Consider the following 23,370-nt stretch of genomic DNA (forward strand, 5'->3'; position numbering starts at 1 on the left):
CAGTGGTAAGGTCGCTTCACACACTAGTTCAAACCAAAAGACAAAAGAATACAATAACGTCTCACCTACACATATATGAACAGTATAAGTACATCACATTTCCTATGGTTTGTTGATAGTGCGTACCATTATATGTGCAGTGAAGTATTCAACCATAGACTTCAGTGGGTACCTGCCCTCTACTCTCTCCTGAAAAAGAAGTAAAGAAAACGCTAAGGCAACACTACAAGGGTTTATGAAAAGTAAGTGCTAAAGCCAAAATGAAATCTTTCCAAGTTTGATTCACTAGGTATTTGAAAAGCAAAAGTATATGTCGGCAGAGAATAGCACTAGAACCTCCTATCTTCAATTCTGGTATTCCCAAACATCTTAATAAATTGCAGTCAATAGGTAATGTGCCTTAATGATGTGTTCGAACAATACCAAAGGTGCTTCTCTGCATGAGATCACTGGCAAGCGATCTCTTCCAACAGAGAAGCAAAAGTCAAAGAAACAAATAACAAAAGCAAAGATTCCTCTGCACGAGACCACCAAAATCCAGTTTAATCCAACAGAGGAAAGTTCAAGGAAATCAGACACAGTTATAGGAGCTTCAATCGCTCTCTGAAAGACTCTAAACGGCTCGATAACTATAGTGTCTTCTATAGCCCAGACCAGGCGGTCGGTAGAGTGGTGCAGGTGCACCCTTACCGCCTCAAAGATCACGGTAATGAGTAGCTGACGATTCAGTCCGCTATACCAGGGATTCACAATCCGGAATTATCGGCGCTGCCTCATCCGACCGCCACCATTATATTCTGTCATCGGAGTCGACGCAGCCTACGTAACACGTGACCCGCAATGCTCCTGGGAACTGTAGTTCAGGATGTTCCTGTTCCGTACTCCGTATGAACTACATGGCAGACAGGGATTACTGGCATACGGCGATCATGACAGAGAGAACATCAGCTACTGGGTCACAGGATACCCCCAACCCATCCCCTAAGTTAGCTCTGTCTTATTTCAGGGCATGAATCTTCAGTAATTTCAATTTTCTGAATGTCAATGCTGGTGCGGGATTATTCAAAGTTAGCAATAGGATAGAAAGATAGTCCCAATTCTGTACAAATTTGGATTTTGGTTAATATCTCTAGAACTATTGAACGGATTTACACCAAATCACAAAAAGCATGCTTTCTGGACCAAGAGCTAGCTTTCAGCCACATTGAGGGCCCAATTCCGATCTCGTTCGGAAAGCAAACCAAACGACTCTGGTCTGTAAGGCTTTCCAGACGACTTGGTTGGGGTACTCCAACTGAACAACTACGATACATTTGAATGCACCCAGATACGATTCTGTCGGACTCCCATTGACTTCAATGGGAGCCTGTGTAACAAACGCGTACACAGGCTTGCATTGACAAAAGGGGAGGTTGGGGATAATTGTGCACCCTGTGGCGGACACCCCTGGGTGCCTGCCACGCTGTGCATGGTTTGGAAGAGGGCACCCCTGGGTACCCCCACATGCCCGAATCTGAGGGCCCTAGGTGAATTGAGTCCTGTATAGGGGTCCCCAAATACCAATTCCGGCAGCCCATTTGATCCGGGCAAACCAAATCGGAAAGGCTGTCCGAATCGGTCATCGTACTTGCTCGTTTGGAAACCGAGTCCATAGAGCTGTACAAATCGGCTCCGGAAAGGCTCTCTCTCTCTGAATGCCTTTTGGAACCAATTCAGTCAGCGCTAACAGTTTCCAGGCATAGTACTTGATCAATTCGGAATTGGGAACGAGTCGGTCAAAAACAAGGGCTCCGGATCGGTTTAGGTAAAACCAAATCCGATTCGAAGCCCTTCCGATCAAGATCAGAATCGACGCCTTAGCTTCATTCCGTCCAGCCGTTTAGGCTTCAGTCGTGTTAAAAACTCCTATGGGAATTAACATGGCAAAAACACGTTTTGGGAACCCTGCTTTTTCTCTGCCCCTGCTTCATTGGCCACTCTGAAACTTTCCAGACACAAGCTAAAGTGAGTGTCAAATTTTTGGGGAACCTTTTGTGAAGATTCATCAACTGGCATCAAAGATGTAGGCAACAAAAAAGCAGCTTTTTAATAGAAATCGTAACCAGCTTTACCGCCCCCCCCCCATGTGTGAGCCCACCAGTGTTGCGGCAGGGCTCGTAGTCCCTGCAATGCTGGCAGTGCCTACCTGGCACCGCCGAAGGGATTACAAAGTCCCTTTCGGCCAGTCATTTCATGCGGGTTTTCTGCCATGAAAAGGGTGGCGGAAAGAGATATTGGGGCCCATAGCAAGCCCCCTTTCCACGTGGCCGACAGACACAGGACCTATATCCCTGCACCATGTGGGCGGCACCATATTGCTGCAGAGCGCAGCACCAGCTGCAATACAAAACATAGTCATTGCAACTGCCACAGTGGCGGTCACATTTTAATTAGCCTGTGAGACCACTGCATTGTAGGCGGGTGGTCCCAATCCTCAATATGATGACATACGGACTGAAGCCCCTATAATCAGCCCCAATATAACTACCTACTGCCAACATATAAGGGACCGCAACGCCAACCAGATGGGAGGAGGCATCGCCATCATCCACAGGAACACCATCCGTCTCACGACCAGCACCGACAACACCCTGACCACCGCCGAACACCTGCATTTCCAGATCCACACAGACCCGAACACCACCCTCAGAGGCACCCTGATCTACCGACCCCCGGGACCACGCACACAATTCAGCGAGGACATCGCCGACTTCGTCAGCCCGCATGCCCTCCCCTCCGCCGACTACATCCTCCTGGGGGACCTCAACTTCCACCTGGAGAACAACAACGACCGCAACACCAGCACCCTGCTCGACAACCTCGCCAATCTTGGACTCAAGCAACTGGTGTCCACCCCCACCCACCTCGCCGGACACACACTTGACGCAGTCTTCTCTTCCAGCACAGACATCCACTTCAGCCACGCCACAGAGCTTCAATGGACGGACCACAGCTGCGTCCACTTCACCTTCAAGAGAACGACGACCCACCACCACCAGCAACAGGCCGCCCGCAGAAGCTGGAACAAGATCAACGTCCGTAATTTCACGGTAAGAACTAACTACAGACTTCGTGATAACCGTACTAGATCTCCCAGAATATCGCTTTATACAATCACTAAAAGCGGCTTGTATTTCTGCTTATTTTTCGTTCTGTGGCTAGCTTTATGTAGAAGAGAGCCTTGAGGGACAAGCCAGCAATCAGTAAACCGCAAAGGAGAGACGATAAGCTCGGTGGTTTTGTCGATGGCTCAGAAACGCTAGCAGTTTCTGGACGCAGCGTTCTTTTATACGCGGTGAGCACATCCTACGTATTCCCGTATGATTGTTTGTTATACGCTATCGCCTTATACGCTATCGGTTCTTACTATAAATTCGTCTGGAATTCTAGCAATAAAATAAATATAGAAAATACCGGACATTATCGGCTGTTTGGCATTAGTGGGATGTCAGAAGCGTGCCGTCCAAAATTATCAAAGACATGAATAGTTTCTTGATGCAGGGATTGATTAAATAAGATGAAAGTTAATATAGATTAAATATCTCCGTTCAAGTTTGTCCTTTTAAATTAACTAAAAGCCTGTACCATCTCTTTGCAGTAATCTGTTTAAAGAAAATTCGCAAGAACAAACAAAGTGGGATCGTGCAACGACAATTTTAATTACACGTTAACTGTTTAAGAAATATCCTTGAAACGTAATCATGGTAAGATACGAGGATAATAGCCTTTACATATTGATAAAAAAATAGTAATTCGTAAAGGGGTTTAACAGCACGAAGGTTTATCTGTAGTTTTCTGATACTATCTAGAAATTCAAAGGAAACTGAGAAACCGAGAAGCCAGGAGTGAACCAAACCTTGTAGTTTCATTCGCTGATAAGCCGTCTTAACATTTAGACCTGAATAATCAGAATTCGGCTTCTGCTTCCATGACATATAGGTAAGCCTGAACGTACTACCTATGGATAATAATGTGCGCTATACCAAGAATAGCTTGTTTTATTTAATTGCATTATAGTAATAATGTAAGGGAGTATATTTTTTTATTGGTAGTCCTTTCTCCTTGGATATTAGGCCACATTGGCTTCCTGGAGTGTTTTAATTTGCACTATGTATTTTTAAATAAAGATTCGCCATCAGTTCATCACTGTCAGACTGGTCCATTTAGGTGCAAGCCCTAACCCTGATAGATAGGAAAGGATACCAGTGTTAGACCATGTGATCACTGAATGAGAATAACAATAGGTTTTTATTTCCTATCTGCGAGTTATTACGTGTTAATAACTGGTCCCTTAGTTTCCCCCTTAAATAAAATAGGGAGTTATCTCAACTGCTCAGATACACGTATCCAATTTTGTAACCTGTTTCGCAAATGATATATTGCCTTGAATATGTAGGGAGGTTCCATTGCATTAGTATGTCTATAGATGGAGGAAATTATTGTACAGAATGCATTGTTTTAATATATATGTATAAATAGACATCACTGTTAATGTATATTTTTCTATGTTTTTGTCATTAGGTGTCTTTTTAGGTTAATCTTGTGGCTCCTGAAGAAGGCGTTGCTTTAAACGCCGAAACGCGCGTCGAATATTAATTGCCACTTTTTCACTGCATTTTTTATTGTACTTTACATCTTGGTTTAAGATATATTCTGTTTTATGTAACAATTTTATGAATTAGTTTGTAATGTGTTTAAATGCCATATGAATGTATTTTCCTGTATAATTCTGCTGATTTTAACTTGTTATATCAATTAAAAGTGAGATATAATTTTTTAATACATCTGGTTGAATTTCCTCCTTTTTGTGCAACCACCCTCCCTTTGTTTCTTTTGTTTTATACACACGACAAGATCACAGCAGACCAGCTCGCCACCTCCCTGAGCCAGCACCCTCCTGCCAGCTCAGCGAACCCCAGCCAGGCCGCCGACAACCTCACGAAGTGGATCAGCAACTGCGCGGACGAACTCGCCCCGCTGAGGACCCCGCCCAGCAGACCCGGCAGCAAGAAAGCCCCGTGGTTCACCGACGAACTCGAGAGCTCCAAGAAGAACTGTCGAGCCCTCGAGAAAGTCTGGAGAAGGGAACCTACACCGGACAACAGGACCACCTTCAAGCTGGCCACCCGGAAGCACCACCAGCTGATCCGCGCCGCCAAGAAAACTGCATTCAAGGACCGGCTGGACAACAACGCACACAACTGCAAGGAACTCTTCAACATCGTGAAAGAGCTATCCAACCCCAGCGCAGGAAACAACGACATCACCCCATCGCAAGACCTCTGCAACTCCCTCGCTTCATACTTCCACAACAAGATCGCGGACATACACAACAGCTTCAACAACCAACCAACGCACACCAAGACCGAACAACCACCCCCCACCACCACCCTCCACGCCTGGACCCCGATCAGCACCGAAGACACCATCCGCACGATGAACTCCATCCACTCCGGATCACCGACCGACCCCTGCCCTCACCACGTCTTCAACAAGGCTGACGCTGTCATCGCACCCCACCTGCGAGACATCATCAACACATCCTTCGACACCGCCACCTTCCCTGAGAGCTGGAAGCACGCCGAACTCAGCGCTCTACTCAAGAAACCCACAGCCGACCCCACCGAACTCAAGAATTACCGCCCCATCTCGCTCCTCCCATTTCCAGCCAAAGTCATCGAGAAGACCGTCAACAAGCAGATGGCCGCCTTCCTCGAGTCGAATGGATCCCTCGACCCCTCACAGTCCGGCTTCCGAGCCAATCACAGCACCGAGACCGCCCTCATCGCCGCCACCGACGACATCCGAGCCCTGATGGACAACGGAGAAACAGCGGCCCTCATCCTCCTAGACCTCTCCGCGGCATTCGACACGGTCTGCCACCGCACCCTAGTACAGCGCCTCAGCAACGTCGGAATCCAGGACAAGGCGCTGGAATGGGTCATCTCCTTCCTCGACGGAAGAACACAGAGAGTCCGCCTACCACCGTACAAGTCAGAAGCCACCGAAGTCATCTGCGGCGTCCCTCAAGGATCCTCTCTGAGCCCCACCCTCTTCAACGTCTACATGAGCCCCCTCGCGGCCATCGCACGCCAACACAACCTCAACATAATCTCCTACGCCGACGACACCCAGCTGATCCTCTCCCTGACCAACGACCCCGCCGCCGCCAGAGCCAACCTGCACGAAGGGATGAAAGAGGTAGCCGAGAGGATGACGACCAGCCGCCTGAAACTGAACTCGGACAAGACGGAGGTCCTCATCCTGGGCTCCTCACCCTCCGCCTGGGACGACTCCTGGTGGCCTCCCGCCCTGGGCACCGCACCCAAACCAACAGACCATGCACGCAACCTGGGCTTCATCCTGGACTCCTCCCTCTCCATGACCAGGCAAGTCAACAACGTTTCCTCGGCATGCTTCAACATCCTACGCATGCTACGGAAGATCTTCTGGTGGATCCCCACCGAGACCAGGAAGACCGTCACCCAGGCCCTCGTCACTAGCCGACTGGACTACGGCAACGCCCTCTACGCCGGTACCACCGCCAAGCTCCAGAAGAGACTCCAGCGGATCCAGAACGCCTCAGCCAGACTCATCCTCGACATCACACGAACCAGCCACATCTCCGGACATCTGAGAGACCTTCACTGGCTCCCCGTCAACAAAAGAATCACCTTCCGCCTCCTCACCCACGCACACAAAGCCCTACACGACCAAGGACCGAGCTACCTCAACAGCCGAATCAACTTCTACGCTCCCAAACGCCACCTCCGATCAGCCAACCACGCCCTCGCCGCCGTCCCCCGCATCCGAAGAGCGACTACAGGAGGAAGGTCCTTCTCCTACCTGGCCGCCAAGACCTGGAACTCCCTCCCGACCGACCTGCGCCTGACCCAAGACCACCTCTCCTTCAGGATGAAGCTGAAGACCTGGCTGTTCGAGCAGTAGCGGCAACCCCCCACCCCCAGCGCCTTGAGACCCTACGGGTATGTAGTGCGCTTTATAAATGTCACTGATTGATATAATAACGACCATAAACAAATGACAAAAAAGTCAGAAAAATGTAATTGAATACTTTGCTTTGTTCAGATGTCCCTTGCACAACTTTATTTTATCACTTTCAAAACCTATCCCAGGACAAATTTTCATCTACATCATAGCATCGTAGTGTACAGTAATCTCTCATAAAGCTGCAAGATTCTTCCTGACTAAAAAAAGTACTAGTCGAAACAACAGCTACGTTTTTCCTAATGTCCTCGTCATCAGGGTCTTCCAGTTGAAGATTCCTCTGTAATTTTATGTTCCAATATTATAAAGTTCAGATCCCTAATAGATTCTTTATTGTTGCACACCTCTAAGCAGGGCACAAGTTGAGGAAGATTATGTTGTGGTGTTTAGAATAAATTCCAAATAATGTGAGCAAACTCATGCTATCGATCCACAACATCGTGAGTGGACAGTGTGACTGTATTGCCATCATGAACTTTGGTTTCCTTATCATGCCAGTATTTATTTGGGATTTGTTCTAAACACTGCAACAGAATCCCCTTCAGATAGTACCCTCCTTCCAAGATAGAGGCCCATTCCTGACCATTGTAGCAATGGCCGACACCTTTCTTCAGTGCTTTAAATGGGCCGGTATTGTCCAGCTCTGAGTACTTGCTCTGAGTACTTGCAATTCTTTATGTTGTTAGGCAGAATGACTGAAGTTCTCGGCACTTTTGCAATACTTTATATTGAAGAAGCAAGAAGATACTCTGGTACAAGGTACCTGCACTTTTACTTTTCCATTTCAAGCACTGCCTTTCGTGCCGCATCAATGCCAACTTCCTTGGCCAGATGAGGAAAAAAATCAAATGTGCATCTGGTGGTGTTTGGTAGGACACACAGTAAGCCCTTTATTAAACGGTTATGTGCAGACCTATAGCTGTCGACTCACAAGTGCACACCGGCAGATTAAGTTGGAGACCTACAATTTACATGTAATGATGAAATGAGATCTAGACTTTCTCTGTGAGGGTTAAGCTGCTTGTATGGATAGCTTTAAACCACATCTGATCTGGATAAACAAATACAGCCCCGGCAAAAATGCTCAAACCACACATATGTTTTTCCATCCTTCCATTCTCCTCCACACCTTTCTCTCTTCTCCCTCTCTGGTCTCTTTCTTTCCATCTGCCTCCCTCCCTCTTTGTTCCCCTGTGCCTACAGCAATAGACCTAGGTAAGTGGGAAAAGACAGAAGCAACAGCGGCGGCCCATGGCTTTCAAAACTGCCCGCCAATGGCTCCAGCCCACCGGAGAAATGCCGGGTGGGATTAAAGGTCAGCCTAGGCCTGCTCTAAACTCCGTTCACACAGACAGCAAGAGGTTCCATGTGCAGTGAAACAAGACATTTCTGATGTAACGATTCAATCAATTATGGCTTATAGGGTGTCCAGTTAAGGAGTGTTCCCCAACCCAGGATGTATCTGTACTTGACATGAACTCGACAGCAATTCAGGCAGTAGCACAGTCTCACTCTCTCTCTCCCTTCTCCCTATGGGACAGATAACAAATCGTCTAACAGCCAGGATCAAAGTTATTTATCGGTTGGCATTAATGTCACGGACTAGACTTGAGTTACAGAGGAACTTAGACAAATGTAATACCTACATGAAGCTCTGTGGCTTAAGAATAAATATATCTAAAACCTTTACAATGGTTTGTGGGAATGGTAGAAAAAGGGTCCCCTGCCCAATTTTCCTCGGAGATAAGAGAATTGAAATTACAGACACATTCTCTTACTTAGGGGTGAATTTTGACAGGGGGAGCTCTTGGCAAACAGCGGTCAACGCAAGGAAACTAGCATTTCTGCGCTCCATAGGCGCTTTGAGAAACTTTTCTACCAAACTAGGGTGGAAGCCAGCTAAAGATCTAATTTACATCTATAAAGCTAAGAACGTCTCAACTGCTACCTATGGTGCTGGTCTATGGGGCACCGAATACGCACAGGCAATACAAAGCTGCGAAAATCAGCTCCTTGCCTCCTTGCTGGGGGTACCAAAACTACATCCACGTATATGTTGCATATAGAAGCAGGCCTCTCCCACATAATAGATTCCATAAGGATTTCTCCGATACTTCTCTGGCACAAGGTCAGGGTTACCCCAGAAACTTCATTAAACAGGGATTTAATAACTGATTGCCTTTTGCTAGACGGGGCTTCCAAAATCAAATGATTACATTATGTGAGAAACATGTTCAAGGAGATAGGCCTTCCAGACTTTTTCGTAAAGCCAAGCACCATGGAGAAGGTATCAAGAAGTTTGCTCAAAAAGATGGCACTGGAGCACCTTGTTATATCTAGGTGGAATGTAGAAAAAGAAAAATATACCACCATTAGGTATCAGCAAATTACCTCCCATGAAGGGTTACAAAAATATCTAACATTAGTGAGTAGCCCTATGCCCGTATGTTGCTTACTCGCTTCAGGTTAGGTATCTTTTTTCGACTGGTTACATTTCCCCATTGTAACAACTGGTCCATGACAAATATAGTATGTCCCTGCGATGACATTTCGTATCAATCAAATATACGTGGTGTGCTATTTTGTAAATTTTATCAGGCAGGGCGTACCTACTACCTATTCTTAGGTCATGGGGGATCCGAACCTGTAAGCTAGCCTTCCTCAAACTACAACGCCTGGAAGAAGACTATGTTATCCATGCACTGTATCAGTATCAGTATCAAATATCTTTATTCGGCACTTAAAAAGATACCATAAAAGTACATAAAACATTTCAAAACCACATTAAAAAGATAAAAACCATTACATTCATACATGTCGGAGGTTTCCTATTATCCAGTCTCTATTTACCGGGCATTACAGTCCCTTATCTCTCGCGTATTTCTTAGTCTCATTGCCACCTTAATAAAACTTATTGTGCAAAACAGTGTGTAAGCATCTGTGACCTTCTGCAAGAACAATAGAGCTGCTTTGGCGTGTTTAAGTTTTGCTTGTTTTAAGATTCCCACTAGGAACTTACGCCTGGGAGATGAGTAAAATGAGCATAGCAATACAAAGTGAAGGGTATCCTGCGGAGACCTATTGTCGCAGCCGCAGGAACCCTTCTGCTCCTCCGTTAAAGTAAAACCAGAGGAAACCGACAATAAATGATGCAACATGTTGAACCTGAGACGAGTCATGTAAAATCTGTCTTGTGCAATGTGAGTCAGTGCTAAATAGGGTTCCATTCCACTTTCCGTTTTCAGTGATCTATAAGACACAACTGTGGATTTACGCTCTTCTATGGCCGCCCTACTCATGGTTGTCCATTCGCCAAACAGTTTCTTGACCGTTGTCTTATTTTGGGCGTTAAGTCCTTCAGGCACGGTGAAAAAGTTCCTACAACCAATAACCTCTAAAGTGTCTTTTACATATTTTATCCAGGGGATGGAGCTCCCTTTATCGCGATTTAGGCAGTCTTTGATGATTTGTCTGCTCAAACCAGCCTCAGTGTTAGACTAAATTATGACCCATGCTAGGAGCGGCCTGATCTTGATTTGGTCTTCAATGTAAGATTCTCCCAATTCTTCATGTATAATATAGGATGGGGTGCTTTGCAGTACTTTCAAGATCCTTCTAAAAAACGTATTTTCTTCTGCCTGGACCTGGTATATGTTTGCAAAGCCCCAAACTTCCGACCCATAGGCTGCTTTGGCACAACATATTGATCTGTACAGGTTCATCACTTGGTCCGGGGACCATCTGCCAAGTCTTCTCCCATAGCCCATTATAGCCCCTGACGAGGCCACCAGATTTGCAGCGTGTTTGTCCACCAGGGGTTTAAACTTTAGGAGCCCGTCAAATAGTACACCTAGGTAAGAAAAGGACTGGACCAGTCCTATTTTGTGGGAGCCTATCTTGTAAGCAAATTTCTTATTTGGTCTTTCCCCCGCTAACATGACGTATGACTTGTCCAGATTTGCTGACAGATCAAGTGTGGCCATAAATCTTACAAATTTGTCAATCAACCGCTGGAGCCCCTGCGGTGTTCTGCCTAACAGCACCGCGTCATCTGCGTAAAGCAGGACGGGGATTGGGCGAGAGCCTATTTGGGGGGAATGAACTCCGAGTTTACATAGTTCCCTGTCCAAGTTGTTAATGTACAATGAGAACAGAAATGGAGCTAAGATGCAGCCCTGCCGCACTCCGCTCGTGCATGGAAATGGTACGGTCTTACTTCCATCTTGATTATAGTGGACAGGCGCAGATGTATTCCAGTGTAGGGCCTTGAGGATGTCAACTAGATCTTGTTCCACCCCTAGGCCTATTATCAGGGCCCATAGTTTCTCCCTGTTCACGTGATCAAAGGCCACGAAAAGGTCAATGAACCCTAAATAGACCGCCTCCTTACTGGCTATAGTATACTTGGCGATCAGGAGGTAGAGGTTCAGGCACTGATCCGTGGTTGACCTTCCTTCCCTGAACCTATATTGGATGTCTGTTATTTGTTGGTTGCTATCAGCCCATTCTGACAGGCGTTTTAGAATGACGCGACCCAACACCTTTGCCGTGACATCAATAAGGGATATTGGGCGATAGCATTGGGGGTCATCCCGATTCCCTTTTTTGAATATTGGTACAATCGTTGCCGAGGACCAAGAGAGCGGCGGGCCTGCCTCTGCTGCCGCATTCAGGACCCTCGTGAGAATGGGAGCCCACAGCTCTACTTTGCTGATGTAGAGGTCGGGGGGTATACCATCTGGGCCGGGCGCTTTGTTTTTAGTAAGCCCCAAAATTGCCCCTTCTACTTCTACCAGGGTAATCTCTAGCCGTGCGGTCAACTTTAGCCTCTGCCCTTCATTATGGTTTGTTTCGCCTGTATGATTATACAAGTTCTAAAAGTGGGCCTGCCACTGCTCTGATAAGATGGTGTTCAGGATTTGTGGGGCGTTTGAGTCCTGGAAGCATGGTTTATTTATGATTTTCCAGAACTCAGACAGGTCTCTTCTTTCTGCCGCCTCCCTTAAATCCTCCCAGGCTTGTATTTGGAGACTGGCTTTACGAGTTTTTAACATCTTCTTGTAAATCAGTCTGCATTGGGCTATCTTAGTATTATCCCTGGGACGCTGTTTTAGGCTATATTTGAGATCTTTATGTGCCTTTGAGCATTCTTTGTCAAACCATCGAGGTGTGGTGGCTAGTGCCCTGATTTTGGTGGTCTTTAGAAGTCCATCGATGAGATGTGCCATCTCTTCGAAAGCAGTCACTACCACCACTCCCTCGTTGTTTAGGTCGAGGCATACATTTATTGCATCTGACACTGTGGGTATTAGGCTTTTATAAAACGTATCCCCGTCTATTTTGGACCATCTGAGCCTTCTCCCTTGGTCTGTTATCCTTTCTATCTTGTCTACTCTAGGTGGTGCGTTCTTAAGTTTAAAACATTTAAGCTCCACCACCAATGGATTATGGTCGCTAAATATACTATTTTCAATTGCCGCCCTACTGACCCATATTTTAAGTGTGGAGGAAACCATAATGAAATATATATACGAGAGACATCCTCTACCTTTGAAGGTTGGGCTAGGTTCTCCAGCGCTACCCATCTCGACCATGTCCATCGTATGGACCAAATTATGCCTTTTCATCACCTTATCTATTTCCCACCCCTCTGGGGAGTGTACAAAGTGTGGCCCTTTCTCCAGTGTACATCGTGACCAGTCCTTGTTTAGTGGTCTTAAATTCCCACAAAGGTGGCAATTAAAGTCCCCCACAAGGACGACACGAGGGGCAACTGCTGCCTTTGCCACCGATAGGTGGGCATTTAGGTGGGAGTCTAGCTCTTTTGTTACATTTCCCCTACTATTTGGACCTACAGCATTATACCATTTCACCAGTATGATGTTTGTCCCTTTAGAGCGAAGGCCTACCGCCTGCATATTCTGCGATTTCCTGTTATAGTTAGACCATACCTCTTCTATCCGGAGATCTACGTATATTAATAGCCCTCCCACAGCTCTCCCCGAGGAAGATCTTTGGGCAGGAACTGTAAAACACTTGAACCCTTCCATGGTAAAGTGATTAGAGTGAATCATCCAGGTCTCCTGTAAACATATAACATGAAACCTGGTGATATATTCTCTCCATTCCTGTACATTATATTTGGCAGCAAGTCCTGCTATATTCCAGGATACCTTTTAAGTCCGTCCTGCCAATCTGGTAAATTTACCCCAACCCGGTATGGGTGATTGGTCCTGTCTCCCTCGGCTATCATTTTACCATTGGGGACTAATGTAATGTCTAACTTTGTCTCTTCTATTTTCTCTGAGCTGGGTACATCCCACCTGACTTTCCTCAGTGCCTCATGGTCTATAAGCAAGGTAAAGAAAGTAGTGCTCACAAGTACAACATTGAAAGCATCCACAGGCGTACTTCTCAGTAATTTCCTGGGTACAACCAGGATTCCTTAATGTTTAAATAATCGACAACCCAATCGAAAGTTCATATACTCCAATGGAATTATTTACTTCATAAATCATCAGAATCAATTTAAATTCATCATATTAATTTCATGTCCATCAACATTATTTCATCCGTCCAATGCATTTCGGGCTGTGCCCTTCATCGTGGACAGTAGGCTCAAACAAGGTATAATCATGATATAATCAAAATACAAGTGTGTGTTACACATGACATACAAAACGTAAGACAAACTATCATAATTCATGCTTATGTGACTCAGTGAAAAAACACAAAGGTGACTGTGTGCCAAGATATGAAAAAAACTGCCTTCTGGCACTCACATGGATCAATGGTGACAATGAATATGTCGTCAAATAATCATCTGACACAATGATCTGAACTGAAACAATAACAACATAAATATAATCAATCTATGTACAAGCATGTATATGAGAAAGCTCATCGTTTAGGGATTAGAACACTTACTTGTGAGACGCGCGGCGTCTCTACGGCAAACTCGTAACGAAAAGCGGAGTCTCTGTGATGGTATCAAGCAGTCGCGCTACACCGCCAATAGCTGTATTCAAGTTAAAAAGGATGCGGACAAACTCAGTTAACCGTGTGTGGCTTGGTCCGGTTCCCGATCATGTGATCGGGAGTCAGCCAATCCTGACTTCGATAGATAGAATTGTCTGATGTTCGGGGAAAAAAATGTGGTATTGCGTAAAGTTATGCATTGAAACAGCAGGAAAAAGTGTATGTAAAAATGTAACTAAAAAGTAAAATGGAACAATACAGTAAAATGTGTGAATGGTGATAGAGAACCACACAAACTACATTCTAGGTACAAGGCTAAAGTCGAGAAAATAGCAATTAGAGATAACAAGTAAATTCTGTCCGGTCATTGAGATCAAATGGTATGTGAGAATTAAGCAGATACATCCAGTTATTCTCCCTTTGTAGCAAAAAGGAGTTATTATCTCGCCCTTCCTTCTTTTCAATGATTTCTAAAATAAGGAATTGTAACTGAGATACGTAATGATGTGCTTCTTTAAAATGCATAGCTACACATGATTTTACATTACCAGTTCTGATGTTAGATTTGTGTTCATGCAGTCTTGTTTTGATCTTGCGTGTGGCCTTACCAACATATGCCTTACCACACGGGCATTTCAACATATAGATAGCATTGGTTGTATCACAAGTGGCATTGACATGAAGTTTTATTTTGTATCCTTTCATGGGGTGGGTTATATCGTTTCCTCTGATTATCTTATTACAATGACCACATTCTAGACAGGGTCTAGTTCCACAAAATGTTTCTTCTGGCTTGGTTTTGGTCTTCAGTAATTCTCCAAGATTTCTGCCCCTTGTAAAGGCAAAAATGGGTTGTTGATCAAACGTGTTTTTAAAGTCTGATTCAGATTTCAAAATTTTCCAGTGATTTTTAATTATTTTCTTGAACTTGTAACTCACTGTGGAGTATTTCGACACAATAGACGTTCTCTGTTCTTTGTCTCTGATGCGTGTTTTCAATAGATCTGTTCTCTGCATGTTATTTACTTTTTGCATCGATTGACTTATCACCGTCTCTGGATAGCCTCTGTTTCGAAATCTGTCGCCCATTTCCTTAAGTTTTATGTTCACTTTGTCTGGGTCAGATGTGATTCTCTTCACCCTCATCGTCACCATTGATCCATGTGAGTGCCAGAAGGCAATTTTGTTCATATCTTGGCACACAGTCACCTTGTTGTTTTTTCACTGAGTCACATAAGCATGAATTATGATAGTTTGTCTTACGTTTTGTATGTCATGTGTAACGCACACTTGTATTTTGATTATATCATGAATATACCTTGTTTGAGCCTACTGTCCCCGATGAAGGGCACAGCCCGTAATGCATTGGATGGATGAAATTATGTTGATGGACATGAAATTAATATGATGAATTTAAATTGATTCTGATGATTTATGAAGTAAATAATTCCATTGGAGTATATGAACTTTCGACTGGGTTGTCGATTATTTGAACATTAAGTAATCCTGGTTGTACCCAGGAAATTACTGAGAAGTACGCCTGGGGATGCTTTCAATGTTGTACTTGTGAGCACTACTTTCTTTACTACAAGGACACCATAGGCAGGAGGCGCCACCCGGGTAGTACGCTCGAACAGAGAAGACCTTTTGAACTAGCCCTCTATCCAACTAGGTGCTGTGCGCTTTAACCTCAAACTTCACTTCACTATAAGCAGGGTACCCCGTTTTTGCTCTAATTCGGCATTCTTGCTGCATCCCTCTCTCATGCTTTCTCCGAGGGTGTTGGATAGTGTATTTCCCTTCAGTGTAGGCTCTTTTGTAAATTTTCCCTTTACAGGTTGAGGTGGAGAGTTTCCATCCAGTGGGAGTCAATCCACCTCCTCCAATACACTGAACCTATTCCAATGGGCTTGTAGTGGATTTATAAGACTGTATGGGGAAGTGCCCTCCCCCGGTGCTCGCCACTGTTGCATTCTATTTGGTGGGCCATAATGGGCCCTCCTGCGAGGAGCCCTATTAGGGTAGACTAATCTCAAGGGTGGGATAGAATAGAAGTATGACAGGCGTAGTGGATATATTTGGGTGTTTGGTCCACCCAAGGGGGCATTACAGATATGATCCACAGTAGAGGTGTCCCTAAAATGTATTACTATGATATCTCCTGCCACAGTTTTTGGTCCCTCCCCAATCCACTCCACTCTTCTGATAGCGAGTATTTCCCCTGGAATGTTTGAGGGTAATGGTCTATTTGCACTTAGCCATTGTGTGCACTTATTTTTTAAATCAGTGTTTTTCTCTTCTCCCTTCATCTAACGGCGGGACTCCTGTAAGTGCTACAACGAAGGGCAGAGCTTCCGGGGGAGGTTAATAGTCGGCAATCGGGCTGGACCAGCATTGACTGGTACGTTTCTTGTTTTAGGCAAGCTATTTTTAATCTCATTTTTGCCCTCCTTGGGGTTGGGACCGGTTTTATCATTGTTGCGGTTGGAGTTTCCTTCTCCCTGGTGGATCTGGCCATGAGTGGGGGTTGTAGGACGGGGGGTGGAGCTTTGGTGGACTTGGTGGTAGTTAAGGGTGTTCCTGCATTTATGTTCAATATAGGGGGGTTTGCTGATGATGTTACCTTATCCCTAAATGTATTTCTTGGTGTCTCGCCCTGCTCGGACGGAGCTGGATTACCTGAGGGATTTACAGACTTTGCAGTCCCTACCCCCCTATTATTTAAAATTGAGACTAGTCTGTCAATCTTGGACTCCAGTGGTTTAATATGGATGAGGATAGTCTGTTCCAGGCATGCCTGTAGGTCGGCCACCATGTTGGTGACCCAGCAAGATATACCTGGTGTCAATTGCGATGTGTTAGTTGTTGGTGTCACCAGATTGTGATTAGTTATGTTTTTTTTCCCCATTTTCTTTTTTGGTAGACTGTCTTTTCTCCTTCTGGGGCATGGTTTGCTTATTGTGGGGATTTTCGACCCAGGGCGAGAAATCACATCTATAGGGGTATCCTCAGCCACTATCGAAGTTTCTGTGGGTGCCTGTGCACAGGGTAGCTCAACATAAGATGATGTTAAATAGGAACTTAAATCAGGGACATCTGTTGCATGAGCTGGGCAATCCACTCCCAGGTATTGAGAACATACGGTGGGTGTAAGTGAAAACCTTCTCTCTGTGTTTTCGATTGCCGATGCTACAACCCCTATGGTTTTTTGTAGCATCCTATCTATTACTGTTAGGCTAGGTAAAGGCTGTGGCATGGCCGCTTGCAACCTGGTGTATGGGCGCGAGGTGGCAGTTTTTGACCTTTTACCCGCATTACTCATCTAGGCTTCGTCGGCGTCCACCGCAGATGAAAGAGGGATTGCCCGGCACGGCCTCATCCGGCCTCCGACGGCCACAGACGGTCCAGGCCTTCTCCCGGTTGCTCCCGCGCGTGACTCGCAGTGCGAGAAGCGTTCCCTGCAGATATGGCGCCTCCTGGCGCGTGTGCGTCGTCAGTCCTGCCGCGTCGAGCCCCGGGGCAGCTGGGTGATGTAGTTCCCCAGCTGCGTGTGGCACCGGGTGAGTTGCAGCGTGATCTGTTGCTGGAGCCGTTCCCCTCACGGCTGGTATTGGTAGGTAGGAGAGCTGCTGGAAAGCTGTTTCCCTCACAGCTGGCAAGTGATTTAGTTGCGTACCATCCATGCACTGAACTGTTTTTTAAAACTTGTAGTAAAGTTTCGTAACACAATGAGTTGATCACAAATTACTTGATGAGAAATATTGAACTTCTTATTGGTAAAATTAACTTCCTCGACCTGGAAATGGTTTATTATATGTACCATTTTTTGTTATAACTGTTTTTAACATGTGTGGTTTTATGATTTTGAATCACTAAATCGAATGAAGCCAGTTTTTAAATTTGAATGTATCGGTTGGTATTAGTATCTGAACATGATTGCAGTGTCATATTTATAAGTAAGGGCAGTGAGTTAACAAGGCTAACGCCTGTAGCTACCTGTAGACCAGTAGCTCAGGCTAGGAAATGTAGACTACATCGTCCTTCCCACTAGAGACAGTAAACGCAGTTTAAGCCAATTGTGTAAAAACAGAACTGTGTTTAGAAATAGTAAAAACGTTTTTATTGTTACATGTCAAAACTGTATTACAGCACTGGGTTCTGTTCGTAAGTACTTGGTTCTAGAACGGCGTTGTGCTTTAAAATACACAATTCTTTACAAAATACTATCACTGCCCCGCCTCAACACCCACCCGGCACACCTGACGAACTGGTTCGTGGGGCAGGAAAAATATCTTCATTTTCGGTTTTGAAACGAGGACTGGAATGCAGTGCGTTTCGGTGCGAAATGTCCGAGTTCAGGAAGGACCTCAAGGCCGGGCTTTTCCTAGTGACCCCAGCACTCAACGGAGCCGCCCCGCCCTCCCACCCAGCGCCTTGAGACCCCCACGGGTGAGTAGTTGCGCGTTACCAACCCTGATTGATTGATTGAAATGTCATTTCCCTGCCTATCTTCACCGCCAGGGATGAGGCGGGTGCATGAGAGACCACGGGGCGCACATACCAGTCCGCACACGCAACAAATACAGCACATACATATCACATGTGCATTTTATTCCTACCACAGAAGATAGAAGCATGCATAAGATATATAAAAACTGCAAAAACATACCACCTGCCCCTTCCTACCACAGTAGCTAGACAGACACATGCACAAGAAAAACACACCGAGTTGTGTAGGTTTACAGGAAATCAGGCGACCGTGCAGTATCTGGCCCCTTCCTGCAATGCTCGGTGTCACACGCCCTCCCTCACACAAGAGCAAGGTGAACCGATTATTCATGAGTCATCACGAATTCATAGCAAAAAAGCCGGGAGTGGAGGGAACTGGTGAAAATACCTGTTATTGAGGAGTACCCTCCAAAGCGCACTATTGTGCTTTCCACATACACTAGACACGCGGGTACACACACGCCACTCCCTCGAGAACAAAAATATCATAAAATATCTAAAGAGGCCGGTTATAATATATTCACACGTCAAACAAATAGATAGTTATACTGTAAACTGCCTATACTTATCCTCGCGTTCAACTGAAAGCTTCGTGTGATCACACTTTTGGAAAATATCCTGCTGCACACCAAATATATATAGCTCCATGTATATCTGCTCCTACTACTAAAATGAGATTGAATTATGAGTCAAAGGGGTTCACGCTTTTTTGTGAAAGGACTCCCGCCCAGAGTCCGACATACGTATTTCCTTATAGACCTGTCCACAAAAGGCAGGTGAGATTTACTTCGGTGAAATCACGTGGCCTCGGCGGTTTCACATTTCTTTTTGCGGAGCGTCATTGACAGAGTCTCACGACCGGCAGCCTCGCCTAGTAACAGGAAATAAGGTTATGGAAAGCAGAACGAGGCGCAAAAAACTGTCATTCGAGACATGGATTTATGCAGAAGATCTTTGAGTGGCAAAATATGCTATGCTAGGTACGTTTTTAATTAGCACGTGGAACAGTGCTTGACTCGTATGTTATTGGCAGTTTCATTCAATTGCTCTGCCTGCGGGTTCCGTGGTTTGCCAGGATACGATTGATTATGAACAGTCTAAGAAGATCTCAAACTCTCTTAAGAATATAACCCACCACGCCCATTGACAGGTTGCTAGTTGTTTTTAAAGGAACATATCTGAATAATAGCGACGGAAGTAGGAACCCAGTCAGCATAATGCCGTAGGTCGTAGGACATGAACGGTTTAAGATTTTATAAATTCATCTTGTTTCAGTTTTAAAATTATGTGTTTCCCTACAGGATAGCGGTATGAACAGTTTGAGATTTTATAAATTCATCTTGTTTCAGTTTTTAAATTATGTTTTAAAATTATGTTTAGCGGTATGAACAGTTTGAGATTTTATAAATGCATCTTGTTTGAGTTTAAATTTATGATTTTTTTTCCTACAGGGTAGCGGTGGGTTGTGGGGGGAGGGGGGTGAATGTGAGTAATAGTAAGTACATTCATAAGTGATTTGTCTGTTATTAAACTTAGTACTGTGTGGGAAATGTGACTCACACGTGGTTTCACGAACACTGACTCCTACCCTAAGCCCGCTTTTAAATCTTCCAGGTAAAGTTCTTAGAATGCAAGACGTTGGCACATAGATAAATGCACACATGTTTAGCAGAAATGCCTTTTCAGATCGTGTACCAGTGTCGTGTTATCGCATGTTATTCAATTAGTATAACCTGTTAAATAACCTCTCCCTTGCTGCTCTCCAGTACAAGGTGCAGAATTAAAGGCAACCTTTTAAACACCTCTATGTAATCAATCAATCAATCAGAGTACTTGTAAAGCTCGCAACTTTTGGATGCGTGGTAGTCCTCGAAGGTGTTTAGCTGGGATTCCTGCGTAGAGTGTGTTGTCGTAGTCCAGTCTGCTGCTGACGAGGGCATGTGTCACCGTTCTTCTTGTTTCGGTCGGATCCACTCGTAGATCCTGCGGAGCATGCGGAGGGTGTTGTAGCAGGAGGAGTTGACGGCGTTGACCTGTTTAGACATGGAGAGGGAGGAGTTGACAATGAATCCTAGGTTGCGTGCATGGTCAGTGAGTGTTGGCGCTGTTACCATTGTGGTCGGCCACAAGGAGTCGTCCCAGGCTGAGGGGTGGGTCCGAGGATGAGGACCGCTGCTCCTCATCCAGTCGGCGACGGCCTTCATTCCTTAGTGGAGGTTGGTTTTGGCGGTGTGTGGGTCCTTGGTGAGGGAGAGGATGAGCTGGGTGTTGTTGACGTAGGAGATGATGTTGAGGTCGTGATGGCAGGCCACTTGTGCGAGGGGGGCAATGTATAAGTTGAACAGCGTCGGGCTGAGGGATGAGCCCAGGGGGACGCCGCAGATGATGTCGGTGGCTTCGGATCAGAAGGGTGGAAGGCGGACCCTCTGAGTTCTGCCTGAGAGGAAGGACGTTGTCCAGTCAAGGGCTTCTCTTGGATTCTGGCTTCTAAGAGGCGTGTCTTTAGAGTGCGATGGCGCACCGTGCCGAAGGCGGCTGACAAGTCCAGGAGGATGAGGGCTGATGTTTCGCCGTAGTCTAGTTGGCGCCTGATGTCGTCTGTGGTAGCGATGAGGGCTGTCTCGGTACTGTGGTTGCGTTTGAATCTGGACTGGGCCGGGTCTAAGATGTTGTTGTCTTCCAGGTGGCGGGCCAATTGCATGTTGACGATTTTCTCGATGACCTTTGCCGGGAACGGGAGCAGGGAGATGGGCCGGAAGTGCTTGAGGTCCTTGGGGTCCGCTTTGGGCTTCTAGAGGAGGGCGTTGATTTCGGCATGCTTCCAGCTTTCCGGGAATGTCGCTGTTTGGAAGGAGATGTTAATGACATTCCGTAGTTGGGGTGTGATGGCTGCATCTGCTTTGTTGAATACGTGGTGTGGGCATGGGTCTGACGGAGATCCTGAGTGGATGGAGTTCATGACTTTGCGTGTCTCGTCGTTGTTGACGTTGGACCAGGAGGTCAGGCGGTAGGCTCTGGTGGTGCTCACAGAGGAGTTGGCGTCTGACGTAGTCGGGGCGATCGTGGTGTTGACGCTGTCGTGGATGTCAGCGATCTTGCGATGGAAGAAGATGGCTAGTGAGTTGCACAGTTCTTGTGAGGGTGGGATGTCGTTGGTGTTGGGGCTGGGGTTGGAGAGTTCCTTTACAATGCTGAAGAGCTCTTTGCTGTCGTCTGCATTGTTGTCCAAGCGGTTTTTGAAGGAGGATCTCTTGGCTAGTCTGATGAGGTGGTGATGTCTGCGGGTGGCATCCTTGTGGGCTGCGTGGTTGTCCAGTGTGCAATCGTGGAGCCATGTCTTCTCCAGTTCCGGCATGTGCGTTTGGAGTCTGGAGCTCGTCGGTGAACCAGGTGGCTCTCTTGCTGGTGTGGCTGTAAGAGGGTTTCTTGAGCGGGGCGAGGGTGTTGGCGCAGTCGTCGATCCACTGTCTGAGGTTGCGGGCTGCGGTGTCTGGGTTGGTCGGGTCGGTGGGCGTGGGTGGTGATGAACTGGTCTGCTGTAACTTTGCTTCAGCAGCGGCGAGGTAGCTATTGGGTGTGGTGGTGTGTGGTTGGTTTCTTGAAGGTGAAATGGATGCAGCGGTGGTCGGTCCAGTGGAGTTCGGTGGTCTGGTCGAAGGTGACGTGGAGCCTGTGGAGAAGACGGGGTCCAGCGTGTGGCCAGCAGCATGGGTGGGTGCGGTGACGAGTTGTCTGAGGCCGAGGTTGGCGAGGTTGTCGATCATGGTGGCGGAGTTGGCATTGTTCTCGAGGTAGAAGTTCAGGTCACCGAGGAAAATGTAGTCCGTGGAGGCGAGTGCGTGGGTGCTGGCGAGGTCGGCAATGGAGTCGCTGAACTGAGCCCGCGGTCCGGGGGGTCTGTAAATGAGTGTTTCTCTGAGGGTGGTGTTGGTGTCGGTGTGGATCCGGAAGTGCAGGTGTTCGGCGGTGTTGAGGGTGTCGTCTGCGTGGGTGGCGACCTTGAGGGTGGACTTGTGGACGATGGCTATGCCTCCTCCGACTCCGTTGGCGCGATCCCTGCAGGTGATCTTGTAGCCGTCCGGGATGGCTATAGCGATGTCGGGCGCCGAGGAGTCGTTCCACCAGGTCTCGGTCAGGAAGGCCATGTCGGGGGTGGAGGTGTCGATCAGATCCCAAAGCTCGACGGCGTGCTTGCGTGCGGAGCGGGTGTTTAGGAGTATGCAGCGGAGGTGGTTGGGTCCAGTACTTGGAGGTTTGTAGGTTCTGTCGCAGGTGAATCTGCAGGTGCGGCAGGAGAAGGGTCTGTGGGTCCCTTTCTGGGCTATCTGGAAGCAGGTGAGGTTTCGGCCGGCGTTGAATGCGTTGAGGGTGCCGACGTCGTAGTGGATTCTGGTGTTGTGGCGTTCACTGGGTCCAGGGGTTCTGGCACTGTGCGCCGTCCAGGCGGGACGGGCGCAGACGGGCTTGCCTCCGGCGGGCCCGCGCAGCGGCCGCCATTAAAAAAGCGGGGGGTAGGGAGGAGCAGCTGGGAGGTGGGAGCGGGGCAGCGAATGGAAGGCGGGGGGCGGGGCCGCAGGGGAGCAGCAGCGGAATTGGCCTGGGGGTCCAGAAGAAAAAAGGGGGGAGAGTGGGGGGTGATGAGTGGTACGCAAGGGAAAGAGAGGCACAATAGGTACAAACAATAAAGGACACTACTTGCAAAATGCGCAGGGGATCGCAAGAAAAGAGCAAAATAGCGGGCGCAGCAGACAGCACGCTTCAGGGGGCACAGTAGCGTTATCCACTTTTTTCATTTATGATATTGCATTTATTTAAGAGACGTTTATAAGGCATGGG

At 46.7% G+C, this 23,370-nt stretch overlaps 1 protein-coding gene across 2 annotated transcripts in view; it reads left to right on the forward strand.

The window, feature by feature from the left end:
- The first annotated feature begins 18,343 nt into the window (after positions 1–18,343).
- The window catches only part of XKR9 (XK related 9), a 527,558-nt gene continuing 522,531 nt past the window's right edge, over positions 18,344–23,370 (forward strand). The window contains exon 1 of one of the 2 annotated variants that reach the window (XM_086965865.1): positions 18,344–18,474. The gene's annotated coding sequence lies outside the window, so the exon portion shown is untranslated. Of the gene's footprint in view, positions 18,475–19,409; positions 19,515–23,370 lie in introns of those variants that run through there. The other variant, XM_086965864.1, reaches the window with a different exon arrangement.

This window comes from Lissotriton vulgaris, chromosome 4_1, assembly GCF_964263255.1.
Source record: "Lissotriton vulgaris chromosome 4_1, aLisVul1.2, whole genome shotgun sequence".
In the NCBI taxonomy this organism is placed as follows: domain Eukaryota; kingdom Metazoa; phylum Chordata; class Amphibia; order Caudata; family Salamandridae; genus Lissotriton; species Lissotriton vulgaris.